This window comes from Tamandua tetradactyla, chromosome 7, assembly GCF_023851605.1.
Source record: "Tamandua tetradactyla isolate mTamTet1 chromosome 7, mTamTet1.pri, whole genome shotgun sequence".
In the NCBI taxonomy this organism is placed as follows: Eukaryota; Metazoa; Chordata; class Mammalia; order Pilosa; family Myrmecophagidae; genus Tamandua; species Tamandua tetradactyla.
Genome location: NC_135333.1, coordinates 32,527,944 through 32,546,770, shown reverse-complemented (window position 1 = coordinate 32,546,770; position 18,827 = coordinate 32,527,944). Strand labels below are relative to the sequence as shown.

The 18,827-nt window shown below is 37.8% G+C and overlaps 2 protein-coding genes across 7 annotated transcripts in view; one reads left to right on the top strand and one right to left on the bottom strand.

The window, feature by feature from the left end:
- Positions 1–18,827, top strand: part of ENTHD1 (ENTH domain containing 1) — a 321,748-nt gene that overhangs the window by 53,631 nt on the left and 249,290 nt on the right. Inside the window, 1 exon segment of the mRNA XM_077168183.1 lies at positions 10,045–10,166. The gene's annotated coding sequence lies outside the window, so the exon portion shown is untranslated.
- The window catches only part of GRAP2 (GRB2 related adaptor protein 2), a 76,534-nt gene that overhangs the window by 48,355 nt on the left and 9,352 nt on the right, over positions 1–18,827 (bottom strand). For 4 of the 6 annotated variants that reach the window (XM_077168889.1, XM_077168894.1, XM_077168892.1 and 1 more), the window contains one exon: positions 14,465–14,527. The exons of the other annotated variants lie outside the window; for them this stretch is intronic. The gene's annotated coding sequence lies outside the window, so the exon portion shown is untranslated. The remainder of the gene's footprint in view (positions 1–14,464; positions 14,528–18,827) is intronic. 6 annotated transcript variants of the gene reach the window in all.

Here is an 18,827-nt window from a genome sequence, read left to right as displayed (position 1 = left end):
CTATGACAGCAATAAATCCCCCAACTAGTTGTGTATCAAATCCCTGTAAACAAAGCTAACATTACTCTCATAAATGCGGTTTTCCTAATAGTGTTCGATTTTACCCCCCAACTCCTGATTTTTCTGTGATTTTGAATGAATTCAACAGAGAAACAATGAGAAGCTATACCCTTTGTTCATGGTTTTAAATGACTGAGAGTACCTTTTGTTCAGAAGTGCATGATATTTTAATTTATTTAAAAAATACTTAGTGAACACTTTTTCTGTTCTTGGCAAGAGTGATAGGATGAATCACTTTAGAAATGAGTCTGAAAACAAAAAACAAAAAACTCTTTCTACTCTGCCAAAGGCAAAGTATTAAAATTATAAAACAGTTCAAGGATATATATATTTTTAGTATGCTAAAATGTGGCACTTTTCATTCAACATACCCAAACTTACAATAGCAAGACTCATGGACCCATCATTCATAACATTTCGATGAGCCCCTGGCCCACTGTATAAGAATCCTACAGTTACCCAAGGAAGGACTTTTCATATGCCTTTGAGACCAGCCTCTCAGGACAAAACCTTGTTTCAGGGCACTTATGGCCTGTGGACATCTCTCCTTTATCCTCTGGTCACTCTACTTTGTGCTGTTCCTTCAGTTTAGTTCCATTTAGTTCACCTTGACGGAGAGCATCCACGTGTGTGAAGCCCCATGCTGAGGGCTGCTGCAGATGCCAGGACATCCCCTGCCCTTCTGTAGTTCATAGGCGAGTGAGAAAAATGGATGCCCACATAGATAATTTTATCTTAAGCCTGAGAGCAGGGAAGAAAGAGATGCACTCTTTCTGGGGAAGAGCTGGGAAGAGGGAATCGTAGGTTCAGGGCTACCCCTGGAAGGTTGGTTGGGATTTTGGAAGGTGGATATACAGGGGGTGGGGAGAGTATTTTGTGGAGAACATCTAGTTTGAACAAGAGTGAAGATGGCCTTGTTCTAGAATGGTAAGCAGACACTGACAGTTCTTGGAACAGAGTGTATATTCCCACCCAAATGGGAGTGCTTTGGTTGTACAAAAAATGTTGAGTGACCTCTAGCTTATCGATGATGGAGTCAGTGCCCCAAATTCTCTAATTTTCTTTTCCAACTGTGTTCCCGAGCCTGACTGGATTTTTATATGTCATCCAGGTGCTTTTTAAACCCTAAAGTCATATTATACAGTGATAACTTACCTTTGGAGAGCATGTTACTGTTTACAAATCGCCTTTTTTGCACACATGATTATATTTGATCTGTATAGCAGCCCTGTGACACCACAGGCTCACTTCCACAAGCTATTTCCTTTGAAAGTAACTACTAGCTATAGAAACTACTAGCTATAGAAATCAGAAAATTTTCCACTAGCAGTCTCACTGTGTTCAAATCACAGGCCAGGATAGTCAGCAATTCAGGAGATATGAGAGGGCCCAGCAGAGACTGAAAGTCCCTGGAAGAGGTTGAGACTGCAGCTCTGGAAATGGAGAGCGACGCTGCATCAGGAAGTGGAGGACACAGCAAGGTGAAGGACGATGGCCTGCTACCAGGCTGGCAGTAGCACTTAGCAGAATGCTGAACACATGGCAAGTGCACAGTCAAGACTTATTCAACCCGCAGGTGGGACGGGGTGTATAGCTTGAGCAGGGCCATGTGAAACACATTCCAAAAATATAAAACGGTGGCTGTTTAGAACAAGATGAACAACGTTTTATAATTGGGGAGTGAAGGTCTGGTTCAAGCTCTAGCAAGGGAGGAATGTTCATCTCATTTTACCCATCTGCATTCTCTTTCATTCCATAGCATCTCCATCTATTGCAACTTTAAACTACTGTCCTTCAAAGCAAGTAATAAAGTGGTGCATGTTTGCAACTACTTTTTTAGAAGTCGAAACAACCAGGACACCGTTATCATTGTAATCCAGTTGAAATAAATCTTACTGCTTTCAGATGCATCACTATATCCGTTTAGCTTGCTGAGAATCAGTTTACTTTTCTGCTCAGCGACATGATGTGAAATGAAATTAATCCAGTTGTAGCAAAGCAAGTATGTTCAGTTGAATGCATCCCTTTCAGTGCAAAAGAACTTTGTTTTGTAGCTCATTTGAAACACAATTCACATGACAGTATAATTCCTCCTCTGGAACTGAAAAAATGCATTTATCCCAGTTTTATTTATAGCTAAATTCACATTAGAGCAATTTTATATGATAGTGTACTCTACTGTCCTTAGATGAGGGTCAAGTGAGAGCATCCACAGGATGATCAAAAGGTTTCAGGAGGAACTTAGCCTAAGAACCATTGCTCTCAACTAGACAATAAATGCTGCAAAGATTGACACCTCCTTGGAGAGAGAGATTAATAAAACCAACAAAACGGTGTGTATTCTTTTATATTCTCCCATCTTTGCTTTCAATGGTCAAAAGGGCAGTCAGCACACAGTGTATATTTAATAAATAACATTTTGTTGGTGACTCTCACAGCAGGCAAGACTTGGAGAAGGTCCAGAGAATAACAAAGAGATTAAAAGGTTGGATGACACAAGAATGAAATTGAGATTCTTTAGCTTAGAAAAAGGGAAGCTCAGTTTGGCAGGTGTGGAGTATGGTTTGTGTTATTTATCTTTACTGAATGTTAGAAGGCATATCGAATGGGGCATAGGATGAGAGAAAGAGTCAGCTTACGTCTCAGTAAGGAACATTTAGGGTTAGCAATGGGGAAGAAATTTTGACTTAAATGGATTATGAGACATTGACAAAGGTCTTTGAGAATCTTTCTCTAGGAATTTTAAAGTTGAAGAGTAAATCATCTTTCTGAAATGGTTTAGGTGCAGTGCAGTAAGGAAATGACCCAAAAGACATCTCAAGTTTTGTTCCAGGTCTTATCTTGTGATTTTTCAGCAGCCAGTGTCAGGACCTGGCCTGCTCCTTGCCCATCTTTCTCCACGGCTGAAAGCACCTGCCCCTTCTTGCAAGTCAGCCATATTGTAGACTCAGCACTAATCCTTTCCTCGATTGGAGGGATTTAAGAAGCTCATTCTAGCTGAACACACAGCTAATGCAACACTGGGTCAACTCCTGCTGCTGGCCTGGCTCTGAGGTGTCCCAGTTTTAGCAAGCAGGATTCTGCTTTGCTCCGAAATTCAAATCTTACTGGATTTACCAGAAACCCACCTTTAACTGTCTACCCTAATACCCCTAATCCTTCCTTATTTTCCTGGTCTAACATGATTTCAAGATCATACCTAGTATCCACTTTGGGACAGAAGCCTTGCCTTGCTTTTGCTGCTCCCACCTCTCCTCCAGATGTCCTTTCCTCATACTCGGTGTCCATTCCCTAGGCCCAGCCCTGTTATCTAAAACTGATTGCTTTTGTGTGCATGGCACTGTTTACTGTCTATTCTAGATGTCTCCTCTCACGAGGGGCTGGATTCTCTATTTCCTGCCCTCCATGTCCCAAACATCATCACTCAGGCCACTGCCGATCTGTTTGTTCTTTGCCTGGCTATATCCTGATAATGCGACATGGCCATATTTTCCACTGGTATTCTACCATTTTTGGTTGCACATCTGAGTCTTTCTCTGCATACTATAATCCTCTACAATAGGGTTTCTCAACTTTGGCACTGCAGATATTCTGGACCTGGCCTCTACCTACTAGATGCCAATAGCATCCCCTCCCTAAGCTGTGACAACCAAAAATGTCTCCAGGCATTGCCAAATGTCCTGGCTAGGAAAGGGCAGGGGAGACAAAATTGCCCCCAGCTGAGAACCACTTTCTACAAGAACCTAGAAAGGGAAGAGTACTTTAGAACCATATATATATATGTATGAAGTGGCTGGATGTGTATTATCCAAATCTGTAAAATTTTAACAGTTCTAAATTTTTAATAAAGACCAAATTGAGTTTCATATGTTTTGCATTATGACACAAGGTCAATGCTAGGTAAAAGGGGATGAAATCTCTTCATCTCGATCATTTTTTTTCAAACTTTTGTGCTTAAGAATCTTTTGAAAATTCATATTCTGATTCAGTAGGTTTGAGGCGGGCCTTGAGAGCCTCAGCTCGAACAGGCTCCCAGGTGACACTGTCCTGGGACCATACATTGAGTAGTGAGGCCCTAGATCAGAATCTGTGGTCGGGGATGGGGGGCTTAGTTGAATCAATAAATAAAGGTCCCCAAGCAACATAAAAACTTGCATTGGAAAGGACATTTGGATGTTCCTTGCACTTTTCTATAAGGAACTGAACTGCTAACAGGGATATGCTTTGAAATATCACATTTCTATTCGCATGAAATTGTTCAAGTATCATACAAGTTACCAATGAGCTCTCTGCTTTGGATGAAAACCTATGAACCACTAAGCTAGTTTGGTTAAGACTTTCAGAGGTTTTCAAAAGTCTGACTGAAACCTCAACTTCAAGGTCTTTTCAGTCCTTGTATTACTAACGGAAGAGGGTAGGGGCAAGGAGCTGGGGGAGGGGATGGGGGAAGAGAATCACTTTAAATGGGGCCTTTCAATGAAACAGATATACCTTATGGCATTTACTCAAATTACAAAAAACTTTACACTAAAATTGTGCTGACATCACATGATGTTATCACAACCAAAATTCAGATGGTATTTCTTTTAAAACAAATGCAAAAATGATTTTTATTTACTGTAATGTATGGTGATAAGGGCAATAAAATCTTCTGAAAGCTGCTGACAGCCTAAAATAAAATTTTTCTCCTCTCATTTAATCCTGCCTCTAGTAACTTTTACTTCGGGTTTTGCAGACATCCTACTTGTCGCATATTCTTGGGAGGAAAATGGCTGTTAACTGTTGTTACTATTTTACAGTCAGGAAGATCGATGCTCACTTTTGTCTAAAGATACAGATTTGTCTAGAGTTACAAATGATTTGTCCTTAAGAAGTAAGAATAAAGTCCTGATTCTCTTGAGGCTTCTTCCAGGGATCCAGTTATGAGTCTATCTAGGCTATTATGCCAGCAGATAACATCTTCCCTTTTGAGATGGAGAGCTAAATATGCCAGTTCTGAAGTGTTTTGACAGGTTTTCAATCTGGTCATGTGTACTAGTGATAAATATCTCTTCATTTAAACCCCTGTGCCTTACACAACAGCATAAGTAAAGAATAAAGAAGATCTGTCTTACTAGTAGCTCATGGGAACCCATGAGTTTTAATTGACCACAATTGCAGTATGAGTCAGCAGTGTGACATGAATGCCAAAAAGGCTAATGCACTTTTGGGTCATATTAATAGAAGTATAAAGTATAGATCAAGGGAGGGATCTGGCCTGTGGTGTTCTTCATTGTCAGACCATTTCTGGAGAGCTCGGTTTCATTCTGAACTCCGTGATTTAGGAGGGGCTGGAATCCATCCATTAGTGAGTACGTAAAATGCTGAGAACATGCAAAACCACATCAAAGGAGGAATGGTTAAAAGAACCAAGGATATTTATGCTTGAAAAAGAAAACTTAGGGGGCCATGCCTGGACATGGGGGAATAGGAGGTTAAAAAGAACTGGATTGCCAAGAAAAAAAATGTCATGAGAGCCTTCTTACTCTTTCTCTTTTGCAAAATAAACCCATCTTCAGAGAAGAAGACCCTCTTCCTCCTATGAATTTCTTGAAATGCAAAGGGTCTGGGGATGAATTCCTGCCTCTTTGCCAACACATCTCTCTCTGCCCTTCAGGTGCACCTCCACCTGGAAGTTCTCTCAAAAAAGCCCCACCTTAAGCCATTTACTCTGTTATCTCCTTATCACAAGTTTTGCATTGCAGGAGCACTTTCATTTGTTTGTCCTTTCCATAATAGTTAATTACTTAGGGAAAAGGACCCTACTTTTTCTGTTTTTGTGGTTATTCTAAATGTTTTCAGTACATCTGGGGTTGAAGGAATGTCTGATGACTATAGGCAGAAAATGAACTGAAGTAACCAGACAGATAATTTTTTATAGTGTGTACATGACACAGCATTATGGCAGATTCTCTTGATGATAACACCTAATTGACCCTTCAGTTTATGAATTAATAAGAGCTGACAAAGCTGGCTGTGTAGTAAATCTTACTTCTTTACATCTTATATTTAAAAATGGAAGTTGTAAATCTGTGTGGAGAAAAAGTCTATTATCCAAGAGCTCCACCGTCCTTGTTCCAGGTCTTGGGAATTTCTCCCCGGCTAGGGAGAAACTTGGATATTTAATGGATATTATGTGGCAAGTCACAACATCACACAGTATCTGGTATGTGAGTTTAAGGCTTCATGGTGTATAAAATGAATTAGTAGCCTATTTAAAGATAGTGATCTAGAAAAACAAAATTTCCCAAAACGAGTTTCTTTAAATAAGAAAGTACCATGGTATACATTGTATAAATGAGATAATGCATATTTATATTATATCAACGATATAAAATGCTTTGGGATGGCAATTTATGAATCTTTCTATGTCTCCTGTGTAGGGGATTAAAGAAGAGTAGCATTTTACTCAAGGACAGAGGAGTGCATGACAGAGTCATGCTGGAGGCTGAGAATAGAATACAGAATGTGAGAGCTAAGTTCACACTCCATCACTCTCATTGCTGGGCTATTTTACTTCCCACAGTACAATGACCTGACTCAGGATGGATCAAATTATACATCTCTCCATAAAAAGTTGATATAACTCCATGTGCCAGCCTGAAATCTGCTTAGAATACATAAAGAGCCAAAAGACAGAAATGATCCTGGTTAATGAGGTAGCCTGCCCATGCTACTAGCACTTGACATGGATTAACGCAAAAGCCAGGGGCAGAGTGGTTCCTGCCATATGCAGAGACCTTTCAGTTCTGAGGTTCCATCACTTGACAACTGGGGTTATAAAACCCTTGTTTACTGCCACATAGAGCATGAGACGAGATATTTTTGTTTGTTTTAGCTTGGTGGAGAGACCCAGAATACTTCTGTTGACTAAAGTACTTTAAAAAAGAATTAAACTGGGACTATCTCATGTGTTCTGTATATTTGGCAGCATACCCTATGGGCAGTTTTTTTTTAAAGGGATATTTGAGTTATGCCCATTCTAACTTTTTTCATGTTGAAAAGGTGTATCAACAATATGGAACAGGGGAATGGAACTGGTTGATGTTCTTGGAGATGTTGGCACCTCTGGGTTTCAGGACTTATCTGGCCTAGGAACTAACTATACGAAGGTTTTAGGTTTCTGAAAAGTAAACTTAGTGCGTTCAACTTTCATGGGATCTCATATAGAACTCTGATGTTTTTTAGGGCTAAAAGAAATGATGTTGGTTGGGGTTTGGCAAACAGTAGCATTTAGCAATATCTAGCCAAAGCTTGCTAAACGGTAGTCTCCAAAATAGTCTCTCGACTCTATTTGAATTCTCTTAGCCACTGATAACTTATTTTGCTACATTTATTTCCCCTCTTTAGGTCAGGAAGGCATTGTTGATCCCATGGAGTCACAGCCAGGCTCAACCCTGGGTGTCATGTCCCACGTTGCCAGGAAGAATCACATCCCAGGATGTCATGTCTCATGTAGGGGGATTTTGCTTGCAGAGTTGGGCTTAGAGAGAGAGAGTGCACATCTGAGCAACAGAAGAGGTCTTCTGGAAGTAACTCTTAGGCATAACTATAGGTAGTTTTAGCTTTTCTGCTACAGAAATAAGTTTCATAAGAGCAAGATCAGGGGCTTGGCCTATTAACTTGGGAGTCCGTAGTGTTTAAGACAGTAGCAGAGTTTTCCCAGGTGGGAAAGTTTAATAGTTCTATATTTTTCCTCCAGTCCCTCAAGGGACTTTGCTTATACTTTTTAATTATCTGCCCAACATACTCTGGGATGAATCCAGGTTTTATATTAAGCTATACAGAATTATAAGCCCTGGTTCCCATTCTGGGCTCTATGTGTTTGGGTTGTTTAAATGAATTATCCAGACAGGTTGAGTTAGATTGTACACTACAGTAAATTTAGGTTCTGGACAAAATAAAGCTCTCTTCCTTTATTTTATACAATAGGTGAACTTCTAAAATACAGACACTGTCATCCTCTACCCTGTATTCTGATTTATCTCTAATTAAAGACTAATCTCTTTTTCGGTTTCTTTAACAGTTGTTATATGTAGCAATGCTGACTTTCACACCTGCAGAACTCCTACTCTGAGACTTAGGTGTCACACAGGTACACTATGGACAATATTTAATAAATTAAAAATCAAAATCCAAAATTTTCTTAATTATGTTGAACCAAAGATTTTCCAAATACCTAGATGCCTCAAAACACTTGATTTCATTTTTTCTTCATCTCAGGACTTCTGGATTCAGTACTTGTAAGCCCTCTCTTGAGTGTCCAACTTCCAAGCACATTTCAGTGACATTAAAGGACATAACTCAATGAAAATTCAGGTGCAAGACTGTGTCTTTTAAAAGGAGTTGTCTCTCTAGAAAGAGGGTTCTAGTAGCCCAATAAGCCCACCAGCATTATTTATTTATGTGTTACACATGGAACTACCTGAGAGGGATGATAAAATACCACGGTATGTCTGCTTGACGCAGAGTACAGGGTAAGAACATAAACATTTGGTAGGACAGGCAGGCTGGCAGGAAAATGAAGGTGCTGGCAGGACAACTCATAAGTGGTTCACAAAAAATACGATGGATGTTTATATTTTTTAATGGGACTTGGACATTGGAAAGAAGCCTGTCAGGAATTGTACACAAGCTCTTGTGACTGACAGGGAAGGGCAAGAGGTCTTGCCATCCATAGCAGAAAAGGTCATTTCTCTCTATTCTTAGACCCAGTGGGATGAGATAGTTTTCAACAGAAAACTGATGGGGCTTCAGAGAGCAAGTGGTCTACTCTCACTTGACCAAAGAGGAAATGGTAACCCAACAGGTTTTGTGACTTGTGCAAGGTCACACAGGTAGGTCCACGCATGGCAGAACCAAAATTCAGAGTTTCTGAAGTTGTGTCAAAGGTTTCTGTGTCTCCAGAATGCTGTGCTCCTACCAGGGAGGAAAGAGCCCTGGGCTACAATTTAGCCTTGGTGCTAAATCCATGCAAAAGTAGCAAAATTACCATGAGCACTTAAATTCTCAGAGCTTCGTGTTTCCTACTCTGCAAAATGGGAGTAAAATATACCTCAAAGATTTTTGCCAGATCAAATGGGATAACATATGAAACTCGTTTTAAAACTTTTTAAGGCTCAGGGTAAAATAACCCCAGATAAAGGAAATTTCTCCTGTTGAAGATCTACGGATGGACTCCAGGGGCCCATGTGTAAAGATGTATGTGCCCAGGCACATTTTTTTTCTGGAGGGAGTTTCCACAGTTTTCATCAGTTTTGCAAATGTATCTGTGACATTCTCGTCCTCCCTATGCCAGTTAAGAAACCTGTATGCTATGGATATCAGCATATTTATGATCAATTTAAGGAGTTGATATAATACAGATTTTCTTAGAATAAATGTATGATTGAGAGCTTCTCTATAGTCTTACTGACTCAATAACCTCTATTTTTAGAATAAATCTTTTTGGGGAAAGGAATCTTTTCAGCCATTTGACCTCACATTTTACTCCATAAAAAACTGAAATCCATAACCTATAAAATGATGAACAGAAATTTCAAATTAGAAATCAATGTCTTTTCTTCTACTTGTATAATTCCCTAGAAATATTTCCTAGTTATTTAGCTTTTTCTTTAAAATCATATTTAAAAAGAGAGCCAGCTACTATTAATTATTGAGTTCTTACTGAGTTCTCAGCAATTTGTTTCTAAGACTTTCCCATAAAGCACTAGACAAAAAATACAAATCATAAACCATTTTCTAGGCTTCCACATTACCCCTGTGGTTCTAAAAACTGAGAGGTGTGGAGAAAAACAAGCAAAAAAGGATTATCATGACCAATTGATCAATTAAGCTGCTTTTCATTAAAAAAACATAAAAGGGCAGAACCAATTTAGCAACGACGGTGTTAGAAATGCATAAAAACATTATTAATGTTGGACTTTTTTTCTCATTTATCTTTAGTTCTCTTCTGAAAATTACTCTTGGGAGCTTTCTGAAACGGCAATTTAAGGGAGGAACAAGACTCCTCGTGCAGTACTGGAACCTATTTGTAATGCTAATGAAGAGACACGGACCAATACCTGGTATGTAGGGCTCTTTCTGTATGAAGTTATACATTCCAGAAGCCACGTACTGACCTACAGAATATCTGCGCGTAGGAGATAACCAACCAGGAGAGTTTCCTACTAACAGGAGTCATCCATCGTCCCATAAAGAAATCCCGTGGTCTTTTATAAATCTGACAATGACTTATACTTTTGTATTTTAGTGCTAAAATCTTATATAGTGCAGGAATGTGAAAAATAAAGGGGAGTTTTCCACTCTGACTGTATCAAAATACCATCTTCTGTCCCTGAGGCCCTGAGGTCTCATAACTCCCCTCTTGTGTGTCTGTGGGTTTTTTTTCACCTTCCTATTCCCTCATAATTCCCCTAAAGTATTCCGTTTCTAGTATCATCTTTTATGTTTAGTTTCTTATACAGAGCCTTAAGCTAAGTAAATATTATCACATAGTTCATCTATGTGCTATTCTTATTCAGATGAATGAAACCTAAATGTATTTTGGAGGCCATGTTCCCAGATTTTCAATGACTTGAAACCTGGGGGGGAGGGGGGGAGTAGGGATCCTGTTACCAATTTATATTCAGTTCCATTTGTGTCACTTTTTATTAAACGGTCCAGTCATCACAGATAATGCTCTGCGATCAGACTGCCTACCGCTTACTAGTTGAGTGACCTTGGGCAAGTTAGTTAACCTCTTTGTACCTCAGTTTCCTCACTTGTGAAATAAAGATCATGTTAGCCCTTTCGTCATCATGCCCTTATGAGAAGTAAATAAGTTAATACCTGCAAAGTGTTTGAACAGTACTTGAAAAATAGTAACAACAACAGATACTGTCTTAGGAACTTTATGCATATAAAGTACTTAACTCTCAAAACAACTTGATACTGTTACTCTCATTTTATAGCTGGAGAGATTGAAGCTCAGAAAGGGATGATTAATGAGTGGAGTTAGTGAGTGGAGTACTGGGTTTAAATCCAGGCCATCTGGCTCCATAGCAAGCACTTGGTAAATGTTACCTATGATTATTATTATTACCTGAACTCATGCACTCAATAAATATTTGCTGTTGCTGCTGCTGCTGGCTGATAAGGATGAATTTGCGCGTCTAATCCTTTTCCGAAGTGTGTTTATAAATATATACAAAAAACCCAATGAAATAATTGATTCAGGCAAGGTTTATCATTTAAAACCACTGGGTGAAAGTTTGTGGGAAAGTAGAATATTATCGCAGTGCCAACATGTCACCCCTTCAGACTACTTGCTAATTGCAAAGGAGAAGAGAAAAAAAAAACTTTCAGAGAAATCCCTGGAGTGAGATCACTACCTAGATCCATGATCAAATTTAGCATCACAAATTGCAGGACAATCTGGCATTATGTACCTCTTGAAATGCAATGTAAAGCACCCAGTAGCACTTTGAAAATATGCTCACTCCAAATCTAACCATGCCTTTAGTCCCAACTTTGAATTTATAGGGAACACAGGGAGTAGAGGAACAAATTAAATGATACAGGAGGAAACAATGGATCCAGAATGAGGGACATTCTACAAGATAACTGGCTTAACTTTTTGAAAAACTCAATGTCAAATAAAACTCAAATGCAAAAATGGACTTTACTTTTTAAAAATAAGATCTTTTTTTAAAAGGTATAAAAGACTTTTGGGGGTGGCAAAAATTAAATATGGACTAAATATTAGATGATATTAGGGAATTACTATTCTTCTTAGGTGTGATGATGGTATTGTGGTTATATGGGAGAATTCTCTTACTCTTTTTTACTTTTTAAATTAAAACTTTTGTTTAAACAAATAAACACTCCCCCACCATCATTATTCTTAGATTTATAATGAATTATTTGGGTGAACTAGCTTATAAACAAATACATATAGAGGAGGCAGATATGGCAAAAAGTAAGTGTTACACTTAGGTAGTGAGTGTATGTAAGTGTTCATTATACTAGTATTTCAACTTTTCTTTATGTTGGGCTATTTTTTCATAAGACATATGTCTTACATTTTCTTTGGCGAATGTGTACATATTTTATCCTCTGTACTTCGGGTCTACTAATTCTCTAAAAAGTTTGTCTGTGAATCATATTTTAAAACAGAAAACTGTTTTAAAAACTCTTTAATGAATTCCGATTGGCTCAAGCCTATTGAAACCTAACATTAACATCAACATTGTAGAAAACCCAGTGCCTAACTTGAAGGTTGGCACATAGTGAAGTCTGTAAAAGGTTTATTTGTTTTAAGGTAGGTTATACTTTCCTGAGAATTGTAAAATGACAAAAAAAAAAAAAAAAAAAGACAGAGACACATGAACCTGTGGTGTTGTTTCACAGATCAAGATATACTGGACAAATACTTTGGGTGGACAACAATGGGGGCCAGTACGCCCTGCCTTTGATTCAAATAACTTAGTTCGAGGATATTCTTAAACAAGTTTTGAGTTTGTTTCATGGGAGCATAAAAGGAGACTCTGTCTCAAGCACTGGTATCTAACAGCACTGTTATTTACTTAAGAAATCCCACAGAATAACTCAATGACATTTTTGAACAACTGCAGACTGTTCTTGATCCAGGAAAAGAGGCATTCTGCTCAAGTTTAGGCATGACCCTTGCAAGTCAGTAATAGCCTTCTCAAGCAGGTGGTATTCTCTGGGACTCAATAAACATGTGGGGACTAGGATCATTTCATCTCTTTCACAAGGCAATGGTTCTAAAAAAGATGGCTTCAGGCAGTAAGTGGCAAACATTTTGTAGAGGACGTGGGAAGAGAATGATTAAGATTATTTCTGATCATAAATAATTATGATTCCTCTTGTAATTTCATAGTGTCTTTTTCTCAAGGCATTTTCTATCTTTGTTAACTCATTTATTCTTATAATATCTCTATGAGGTAGACGTAGAACAAATGAAACAAACACACAAAACAGAGAGTATTTCATCAGGGCCTAAGACGTAGAAGATATTCAAAAGGATATTATATTAACAACAGAGGTTTTTTTTTTTCCCATATTGAACAGGTTGATCACCTCCTTCTCTGTTCCAGTAAAGTCATTTTAAAAGGATAAAACCTATTCCAACTTAGGGAAAATAAGATTCCAGTTTATTAAATTGGAAACACTCAAAATTCAATCTAAAAAGGCAATTCCATTCAATTTTACAGGGCTGTCTCTCTTTAAAAAAAAAGTTTTAAAGGCTGCAAATAAAAAATTTAAAAAACCCAACCTGAATTGTACTTTAAATGTACTTAATGCTCTATTGACAGTGTTCTTCATTTAATAGTGAATCCTTTTATAAAGAGGATCTCCTTTAAAATTGTTTTAGAAAATGAAGTTTTATATATAATGGAAAGTATACTTCTATAAAATGTTCTTTCTGAAGCCAAAAATGAGAAGGACAGGACCCATTTAAGAACTAAACAGTTTATGATAAATGTAGTTGTATAGGACAAAAGATTCATTGACCTGAAGTCTCCCAGCTTCAGATAACATAACATGAGCACATGCAATATTTTGCCCATCTTCTAATTTATCTAGGGATGTATATTTTTAATATGTGAAAATTAAGTTACATTTACTTTATTAACAAGACCTAATTCCAGGTATGTAAATATGATATTTTTAGCTTAGTGAAATTTTTTGGTGGGCCTATTCAATCTTCGTGTTCAGGAATAGGTGGGAGAAACAGCAAGAAGGACCTTTCTTCAGACTGGACACCTTTAATGGAGACAGTATTAGGGACCTAGCCTAGGTCTCTATTTAGAGACAAAAATAGAGAATAACCTCTCAAAATACATCCCACGGTGAAGTTTTCTTTTTGTAAAGGAACTCAAACTGGTGTTCTTTGTAATGGTAAGAAAAATACTAATAGAAGTAGAAATGCAAGCATCAAGAGAAATCCTGGCTTCAAAGTACTGGAGTTCATTCAGTGCTGTCCAGGCTCCTCTCCCCATTCCTGTCCTCCAATTTGGACTAAATGCTGCCCATGGTGAAGCGGAATTTCACCTCTATAACCTCAAGTTCTAAAGTCTTTCTCTAAGACGGCTCAGAAGCTAGTTAGTGGAGTTTTTGTGTTATAGGCTGACTAAGGAACAAGTCTCCTTTCAGTTCATTTGACAGAAGCTGAATTCTATCGCTTATCATACAGCAAAAGATTTAGAGACCTTACGTGATGGACGAAAATATTAAAAGCAATACTTAGAGACTTCACAAGGATTCCTTTCTAGTTAGATCTGACTCATAGAAAACATTCTTCACATTATAAACTGTGTAAGATTTCCAGAGTATGTGTATTGATGTAATAATGACATACCTTTTGGAAGAGAAGAGGTTGAATCTATGTCTTGGCTTTGACACCGAGTTATTAGAATCCTCTCTTGCAAGAAGGAAAATGAATTCAAACATCAAAATTACTGCATTTCATAATACAGTTCCACCTCACATCCTTCTTCCAACTACCACAGTAAAAGAGGATACAAGCTCACAGACCCATTAATAATGTCTCCTCCTTGCCTCTTACACCCTCCTCTAAACTACCCTCAGTCAGCCCTGCAGTCAGTAGGCAAACCACACAGGAACTAGCAGATACGATGCTTCAGAGTTGGGCGTGAGCCTTAGATTATGTGGTTTTGTTTTCTTGCTGCCAGGGTTGAACTAAAATGCAGGAAGTTCACTGAAACACTTTTGCTTCTTTATGCTTGGTTTCAATTTTAACAATTCCCCCCCAAAAGCCTGCATTCACATAAGAAAATTTTTAATCCTAGAAAAGATTTATCAGCAAGCTGCAGCTGGTCTTAAGGAAAACCCTCATTTTCTCTTTGGATATCCACGCATCCTGAGAAACAATAGGATTCCCTGTGGTGAACTTACTTAATACCAACCTGAACCACTCATAATGTTAAAATCTTAGAGAAAATGCTTTCTTATTGCACTAAGCCTAAAATATTACTCTTTACAAAAAAAGGGAAGAGAAAAAGAAGAAACAGGAAAGTTCTGGGACTGGTTGGGTTTTAACCCCAGTTTTGCTCCAGTCGAGGATGAATTTGGACTAGTTACTTAGATTTCTGGGACTTAAGTTCAACCTTTCTCTTGAGAAGGTTGGACTAAAGGATTTCTGGTATCTTAAGATTTTTCACTGAGCTAAAGTTTTTTGTCATTTTCAATTCCTTTAGCTCTTCTTAACTTAAAATGTATAACTCACCCTCCTATTTAAGTTCTCCCCTGATACCAAGGTAAAGTGTGAAGGCCTCTTCCTTTCCCTTTGATTATGCTAGAAAATGATTGCTAGCATTGCATCTTTTGAACAAAATGAGAGACATTGCTACTTGCTAAGTGGCACTATTCAGGTTTCAGGGACCCAAGCTAAAGAGGAAAATTTGGGCACACAGGGGTGTTCTTGGCATTAACCACTTGAAGGAAGACTCAATTGGGGGCTCTAAAATTTCAACTTATTCTGCAATATGAAATGGAATCCTTTTTTTAAAAAAATTGGGCTCTTGGTAACCTGTATTCTAGTTTTTCTCACTTCATGGATATGCTTATTCTCTGTATTTCATATAAATGAGCAATCATACAGTATTTTTCCTTTCGTATCTGGCTTATTTCATTCAACATGATGTCTTCAAGGTTCACCTATGCTGTAGCATGCATCAGAATTTCATTTCTTTTTATAGCCAAATAGTATTCCATTGGATACATATAATATACTATAATTTGATTGATGGACACTTGGTTTGCTTCAACTTTTTGTTGTGAGTAGTGCTGCTAAGAATATTGGTGTGTAAATGCCTATTCAAGCCCCTATTTTCAATTTTTTTTGTATATGTCTAGAAGTGGGATTGCTGGGTCATACAGTAATTCTATACTTAACCTTCTGAGGAACCGCCAGCCTGTCTTTCACAGTGGCTGCACTATTTTACATTCCCACCTACAATATATGAGTGTTCATGTTTTCCCACATCATCTCCAGCATTTGTTATTTCCAATTTTTTTAATAGTAGCCATTCTAATGGGTGTGAGATGGTATCTAATTTTGGTTTTGATTTGCATTTCCCTGATGACTAATGACTTTGAGCATCTTTTTTATGTGCTTTTTGGGAATTTGCATATCTTCTTTGGAGAAATATCTATTCAAGTCTTTTTCCCACTTTAAAATTGCCTCGTCTGTCTTTTTGTTGTTGAGTTGTAGAAATTCTGTATAAATTCTGAATATTAAACCCTTATCAGATATAAAGTTTTTCTTATCTTTATTATATATATATTTTCAAACATTTTCTCTCATTCTGTGGGTTGTCTTTTTACTTTCTCAATAAAGTCCTTTGATGCACAAAATTTTGATGATGTCCTATTTATCTATTTTTAATTTTGTTGCTCTTGCTTTTTTTATTTTTTAATTGTATAATATAACATATATACAAAGCAAAGAAAGAAAAAAGCAATAGTTTTCAAAGCGCTCAAACAAGCAGTTACAGGACAGATCCCAGAGTTGGTCATAGGCTACTATGCAATCCTCTCAGATTTTCCCTTCTAGCTCTCTAGAATATAGAAGGCTAGAAGGAATAAATATTTTTTTATCATCGCAAACTTTTTTTCTTTTTTATGAAAAACAACATATATGCAAAAAGGCAACACATTTCAAAGCACAGCACAACAATTAGTTGTAGAACAGGTTTCAGAGTTTGGTATGGGTTCAATTCCACAATTTTAGGTTTTTACTTCTAGCTGCTCTAAGATACTGGAGACTAAATGAAAGATCTATTTAATGATTCAGCAATCATGTTCATTTGTTAAACCATTTCTTCTCTGTATAACTCCACCATCACCTTTGATCTTGTTATTTTACTTTTTAGGGGTATTTGGGCTATGGCCATTCTAACTTTTTCATGTTGGAAGTGGCTGTCAATAACATGGGGTAGGGATGTGGAACTAGCTGATGTTCTGGAGAGCCTGGGCACTCTAGGTTTCAGGACTTTTCTGGTCCAGGGACCCATCTGGAGGTTGTAGGTTTCTGGAAAGTTACCCTAGTGTATAGAACCTTTGTAGAATCATATATATTGCCCTTAGGTGTTCTTTAGGATTGGCTTGAATGGTTTTGGTTGGGGTTTGGCAAGTTATGATAGGTGGCAATGTCTAACTGAAGCTTGCCTAAGAGCGACAACCAGAGTAGACTCTCGATTCTTTTTGAACTCTCTCAGCCACTGATACTTTATTAGTTACACTTCTTTTTCCCCTTTTGGTCAGGATGGAATTGTTGATCCCATGATGCCAGGACCAGACTTATCCTTGGGAGTCATCTCCCATGCTAAGAGGGAGACTATCACCCCTGGTTGTCATGTCCCATGTAGCGGGTAGGACAATGATTTCACTTACAGAATTGGGCTTTGTTCTAATTTGCTAGCTGCCGGATTGCAATAAACCAGAAATGGAACAGCCTTTAAAAAGAAGAATTTAGTAAGTTGCTGGTTTACAGTTTTAAGGCTGTGAAATTGTCCAAATTAAAACAAGTCTATAGAAATTTCCAATCTAAGGAATTCAGGGAAAGATAAGATACCTTGGTTCAAGAAGGCCGATGATGTTCTGTGTTCCTTTCTCAGCTGGAATGGCACATGGTGAACATGGCAGCATCTGCTAGCTTTCTCTCCAGGCTTCTTGCTTCCTGAAGTTCCCCATGAGGTGTTTTCCTTCTTCATCTCCGAAGGTTGCTGGCTGGTGGACTCTGTGGTTCTCTTGTCATTCTGTTGAGGTTTTGTGACTCTCTCCTCGATCTCAAAAGAAACTCTCTTCAAAATATTTCCCCTTTTATAGGTTTCCAGTAAACTAATCAAGATTCCATAGAATGTGTGGAGACACGTCTCCATCTAATCAAGTTTAATATCCACAATTGATTGAGTCACATCTATGTGGAGATAACCTAATCAAGTTTCCAACCTATAGTGCTGAATAGGGATTAGAAGAAACGTTGCTCCCACAAGATCAGTTAGGATTAAAACATGTCTCTTCTAGGGTACATAAATCCTTTCAAACTGGCATAGGCTTAGAAAGAGGCCACATCTATTGTTGCTCTTGCTTTTGGTATAGCATCTAAGAAACCACTGCCTGTTACAAGATGTTTCCCTATGTTTTCTTCTAGTAGTGCTATAGTTTTAGCTCTTACATGTAGGTCTTTAACTCATTTTGAGTAAATTTTCATAGGTTGTGTGAAGTATGGGTCCACCTTCAATCTTTTGCCTATGGCTAGCCAGTTCTCCCAGCAGCATTTGTTAAAGAGAGAATTCTTTTTGCATTGAGTGGAATTGGTACATCTGTCAAAGATCAGTTGGCCAAAGGTACTTTTTATCTGTCTTCTTCTATATATGTGTCCACCCACCTGTGCTAGTATCATGCTGTTTTAATTACCGTAGCTATGTAATAAGTTTTAAAATCAGTAAATGTGAGTCCTCCAACTTTGTTCCTTTTCAAGATGGTTTTGGCACTTCAAGGCTGCTTACCCTTCCATATGAATTTGATGGTTGGTTTTTCCATTTAATGCAAAGAAGCCTTTTAAAATTTTGATTGGAAGTATGTTGAATGTGTATATCACTTTAGGTAGAGTTGACATATTAACAATATTTAGTTTTCCAATCCATGTACACAGAATGTTCTTCCACTTATTTGGCTCTTCTTTAATTTCTTTCAGC